Here is a 5,934-nt window from a genome sequence, read left to right as displayed (position 1 = left end):
TACGTTTCTCCCTTTTTTCCCGCAGGTATTCCAAAGGAAACAGGCCGACCAACTCTATCATTCTTCAAGAAGCTGAGCCCGTACACACTGGGAGCGCTGATAGGTGAGAACAGCCAGTGATTCATATTATAAAATATGTTATAATAATTATATAAACTCTGAAACCCTGAATCCATTGAACTGTTTTGTATTGGGAGAATCCATTATTCCTTTATTGTTTTTAGCGGATGTATGAGCACAAGATCTTTCATCCAGGGTGTGAGTGTGGAGATCACAGTTTCGACCAGTGGGGGTGAGGTACTTGGTTATTTGGTTGTTTGTTAAACCCATCGAAACTCTGCTTTAAGGTCAGCCGTCATTTTGACTTCCATAGTTCATGGTTTTATGAAGCCATGTGAACATCTTGGGGTTTGAATATTTCACTCAGCTTTAAGTGGACCTATTATGATATTGGAAATATATGTAGGGCCATACCTATACACAAACATGTCTGTGAAGTCTTTTTGCTTAAAATACCAAACAGATCCCCCATTTGGTAGCCATGCCCATACTGCTCATTACCCCTCTTTGCAGCCCTAATTAGGGAAACCGGATGTTGGGTCCTTAGCTGAGAAAAAAAAAAAGAGGAGTGGAGCTAATGCACGATCAGAATTCTCCGGGATAAAAGTTAAATTCTGCTGGATAAAACGCATCCTTCTAACCACATCAAGGATTAATTTCTGAAACAGTATGGAACTCAAATGCTTTTCTCTTGCGGGTTTATCACAAGGTGAGTCCTTTTTACTTTCTGCTTTTCAAACACATGTGCTCTCCAGTACAGGTAGCCTTGAGTGTAGCGAGGCTTTGCTAACGTAAACAAGACGAAGAATTACGTCCAAAAGCGTCAGGCATTGTTTCTGATAGCAACTTTCTGTGGATCCGCCGCCGGTTGACTCATATTGGCAGCAAATCTGAATCCGCTCGTTGTATCCCCGTTTTTAGAGATTTGGGTACGGAGGAAAAGAGAGAGGGTTTTATTCTCTGACGCTGCGTGGTCCCGACACACGGGGAACATTGATGTATAGAGACATCAAAAAGTGCATTTGCATGATAGGTCCCTCTAAGCGTTAAGAGCATAACATGACCTCTTTAACTTAGAAGTCCTCTCTAAATAAGGGCATTTGAATAAACTGTGAAAAGGGATTACTAAATGCTCTGAAAACTTCACCTGGTTAATGTGGCTGAATTGTCCATTTCTGATTGAACGTTAAAGGTCCCCTATTAAACTTTTTTTCAACTCAGTCTCAGATATATAACATGTCTTCAGAGTGTTTGGCTCAAATACCAAACAGATCAGATTTTGCACATAGGTGACCTTTAACTCATTCATATTTGTGTTCTTCCACCTTAAACCAATCTTGTCCCAACATTGTCTTAGGTCTCAATACTTTGATGTGTTATTTCATGTCACTTAGTTTTATCTTAAATTCGCTGCTACTCATTTTTAGTCCATGGTTGGGACCATTTATCGTTCATTACCTTGCCTGTCTTACCTGCACTGTATGCCAGGTTTGCTCACTGTACATGTCCCCGTGTGGGACTATCATAATAACCTCGTGAGGCTCTCCAAACCAAAATCATCTGGGACCCAAACCATGTTCTGAACTGCGAATATGAACTGCTACCCATCTAATGGGAGATAGCTTCAATAAAGTCAGACTGAAGAATCCTTTGAAGTAACCTTTGAAGCATCCTTGAAGCATCCTTTTGTGCTCCAGTCAATCCTCACAGTAAACACAGATCTGAATCCAGATCAAATGCACGCTGAAGGCTCTCTTTGAGCATGTTTTTCTCTCAGTGGATCGTGGCTGTTATGTGAAATGTTCTTGTTTGTTTGTCATGTATTGTGTCTGATGTTTGTCTGTTGATGTTACACATGGAGCTGTGGGGATGCAAGTCACACTTTCAGACTTGATCTGACCGTTTAAGTATTATCGATTCCTGATTCTGATCTTTTCCCCTCCTTCCGCATCATTAGAGTGGAACTGGGCAACAGCTCTGTGCAAGACGACTTGAGGCCGAGCTGAAGGACGCCGCGAGGTCCACTCCACGACGCCTCCACCAACCGGACTTCATCAAACTTCCTCAAGAAAAACTCCGCCTGATCCCCCCCCCCTTAAAGGTCCCCTATTATGACTTGTTTTCCATCAATATATTATACGGTCTCAGATATATACAGAAACATGTCTCTGATTGGCTGAAACACCAAAACAGATCATTGCAGCCATACCCATAACCCCTCTGTTTCAGGCCTGTTTCAAAGTGCTGTTCTGTGTCTGTTACTTTAGATGAAATAAGGAGCCCCTCCCCACGCCCCTCTGAGAGATATTTGGTTACAAAGAACTCAATGGAGCTCTAGGAGGAGATTCAGGTGATAAGGTGTGTGGGGGGGGGTTACCTTGGTTGCTGATTGGCTAATGGTTACACAAGCCAACAAATCGTTATGACATCACAAAGTGACCAAAATCTGATCAGCTCATTTTCAGACAGGTTTTTATAGAAATAGATAAAAAAGAGAGAGAATCTTTGTTCCTGAAACTTTCAGAGTCTCTTCACACAGAGGGGACACATGTTGATATAGAAGAGACATGAAGAAGTGGATTTAGCACAATAGGTGACCTTTAAAACAACTGCCACTTTACTCCACATCATTATCCATCATATCAGCTCGTGCACAAACAGGAGACTCCCACGCAGTCGGGCTGAAGCACTCTGTATGTTTTTACTCGTGTTATGAATATAGTGACTGTGTTTTTCTATGTTTGTCTCTGCACCGCCGTGAGGGGAACACTTTTGGGTTTAGAGTTAAATGTGCTCACTCCACTGTTGCAGGAAATAAAGTTTACGCAATAAATATCTTTACAGAATGTCTGTTTCAGTGTTTAGTGTACAATAAGTAGTTGTCGAGTCTAACTAGGTACATTTATTTTAGTATTAAGTAAAATGTTGGGGTATTAGTAATTCAGTATTTCTAGTTTTTCTTTACTTCATACTTCATTACACGTCAGAGGGTAATGTTTGATTTCTTAATCCACTACATTTGACACTGTATTAACTTTGTACATTAATAACATGATGTGTTTGCTTGATATACTACTTATTCAATTAGCAGTGCACAAAGTATACAAAATGTGTTCCACAAACACAAATAACATCATTAAGAAAAATATGTTATGTATTTCGTAGTTATATAAACAAGATAATCATATTCTATAATAATTTAACACTTTCAAAGAGGCTCTACTGTGCTTTTTTTCGGGTTTCCCTTCTCTGTAGTGTTTTTTTTCCGGATAATGCTTCTGTATTATGTAACGTCTTGAACTTAAGACGTTTAGGGATTTTAATGAAGTATTTTGAGACTGTGAGATTGCTACTTTTACTTAAGTGAGGAATCTGAGTACTTTTTCCACCACTGACAAATAGCAACGTGCTTTAAAAACATCATGCTTTCTCTCTTTTTTGAGCAACTTGTCACTAGATGGCATCAGAGGGCCAGTTTTGTTTATCACTGGGAACAACTCAGCCACCCAGTAATCTAACATTTATTCAGCAGAACAAAGGGTCAAAGGTCAGTCCATCTCCCCACAAATCCCCCGACGCCAGCATCCATTTAGAGCCAAAAGCAAACAGCTGGAATAAACAGCAATCTGCATTTAAAGGACTCGCTGGCACTACATTTGTTGAACACAATCTGCTCCACATGTCACTCCTGAAACAGTTTTAGCGTAAGATGTTTTCAAGGATATTTCAACAAATCAGACTCATCCAACTCAGCTATCTGTGAAGGCTTTTAAATACTCATTTCAACTTTCACATCTGAATTTACAGAAAGATAAACACACTGACTAACATCTGGCTCTCATTCAGCCCAAAAAAGAAATACTCCCACGCTTGTGTCAGCCTCTTTTTGTCTGCTGGCTTTACAGTCAATCGTGAACTTTTGCTTGTTTTATTTTATTTCTTTTGACCAAGGCTGTTTCTGGTTGAAATAACATATTTGATGAATGGCATGAAGTTCATTTATTCAGCCAGAGGTGGAAGTAGAAGTCAGATCCTTTACTCAAGTGTTTGAGTAATATCAGCAAAATGTTATATATGTTAAATTATAAGCACTCTTTCTGCAGTAAAATGTCCCTTATTACTATTATATATGATATTTAAGGATTTAAGGTGCCGTGTGGCGCAGTGGACTAGTGCATTGGTGTTCGGACCATGGGAGCACAGGTTCAAACCCCACTGCAGTCAGCATGTCGTTGTGTCCCTGGGCAAGACACTTCACCCCAAATTGCTCCTGTGGGGATTGTCCACAGTATTGAGAATGTAATTAAGGATACATTTTCCTTATTCTTTAAATTAAAGGTTGCCTTTCACTGCTGTAGATGTGCAATGCATCATATCCAGTAGACTCTGTTTGAGCGTTTACCTGCAGGCCTCTCTGTTTTTTGAGGCATTTATTCCACTCTAACATCAGCATGGATGAAATGTTCATATTTAAATATAAGATCAGAGAAGATGGACCTTCATTAATCCCTGTAGGGAAATTCAGTAGTTTAACAGCAACAGGGTGAGATTGAAAAACAGGATAGCACAGATTCACCCAGATTAATACTTCAAAGATACAAATTAAAAATAACTATAGAATAAGAAATGAATTAAAAGGAACATAATAGATATTTGGTCATGTGTACATATTATTTACATGTGTGTGTGTTTAGAAAAGTGCTATTAAAATCAAATGTATTGAACTAAATGTTGTGTATTAATTGTTGGATTGAACTACCCTTTGTCTGATATAATAATAACCAGTGGTAATCTGACGTCCATGATGTATTTATATATTCATCCATCACATGTAATGATGAACTGAGGGACACCATGTCCCTCAGTTCATCATGTGACGAAGTATGTTTCCTCTCCTCATAGTGGTCCAATTACAGATTGTGCATGAGGACAAACAGAAAGTAATACAAAAATATTTCAGACACAGCCGGGTTTTCAATCCTGTTGCCAGGCAACAATACTTCATATCTAACGTTTCTTATCTCCGGCTCTGAAGCAGGATGCAGAAGAAAGTGGCTGAGGACAGAAAACCCTCCTAATTATCATTGCTCTAGATGTTCTTATGTCCAAAAGAACAAGACGTTTGTTATATATTTTTTAATTATTACAGATCATTTGAATCAGTTCTGCTGAGTTGTCCCCAGGTGGTCCAAACGCTTGATTGGGGTAAAAGAAAACTTTTAATAGAAATTACACAATTGTCCTATAGTTTGGATTATTATTACATGTATAAACAGTTTTATGAAAAACGGTTAAACAGCTTGATTTTTCACAATTCTATTTGTATTTATTTATTTTTGAATGTTAACATAAAAAGATATGAAATATCAAATAAAAACACGACATTTAAAACAACTAAGGAGCTGGTTAAACAATGTCAAAGCATCAGGGAGAGGAAAACACAGAATTTAAGTGAATATAAGCCTATTAAGATTGTTTTTAAAATAACTTAAAATAAAATAAATAATAAAAACAGGTCTATCTGTTGAAATATGAACAGGAAATAATCTGCTCAAAACTCAACTTCTTGAATTAATGTGTTATGTTTTTGTATTGTAGTTGCACACTTTATTAGTTGTTGTGTTCTGTTGTTGTTATGCATTAGGATATGAAATACACATAAAAAGCCTCTTAGTCCTGATTTCTCAGTTAATTCAAAGACAGAAAACAGGTTAAAAAGATTTGGCACCACCGTATTACAGTCAAATCAGCTGAGTTATGATTACACTTTAACAGATACTGCTATTGACTCACTCCTGAGCTATGGCTCTCTTCTAATCCATTTAAGTCAGGTGCAAATAAACAACACAACTTCAGGTAAATAAGTAATATGTG

The 5,934-nt window shown here is 38.0% G+C and overlaps 1 long non-coding RNA gene across 1 annotated transcript; it reads left to right on the top strand.

Annotated features, from left to right (window-relative positions):
• Positions 1-2,213, top strand: LOC104964553 (uncharacterized). The gene is made up of 3 exons (XR_800429.1): positions 1-103; positions 225-292; positions 2,018-2,213. It is a non-coding gene; the product is annotated as an uncharacterized lncRNA (long non-coding RNA).
• The last annotated feature ends 3,721 nt before the right edge of the window (positions 2,214-5,934 follow it).

The sequence above is a fragment of the Notothenia coriiceps genome, unplaced genomic scaffold (assembly GCF_000735185.1).
Source record: "Notothenia coriiceps isolate Sejong01 unplaced genomic scaffold, NC01 NC01_scaffold00037244, whole genome shotgun sequence".
NCBI classification, from domain to species: domain Eukaryota; kingdom Metazoa; phylum Chordata; class Actinopteri; order Perciformes; family Nototheniidae; genus Notothenia; species Notothenia coriiceps.
Note: the sequence above shows the minus strand (reverse complement) of the source record. Positions and strands in the feature narration are given on the sequence as shown.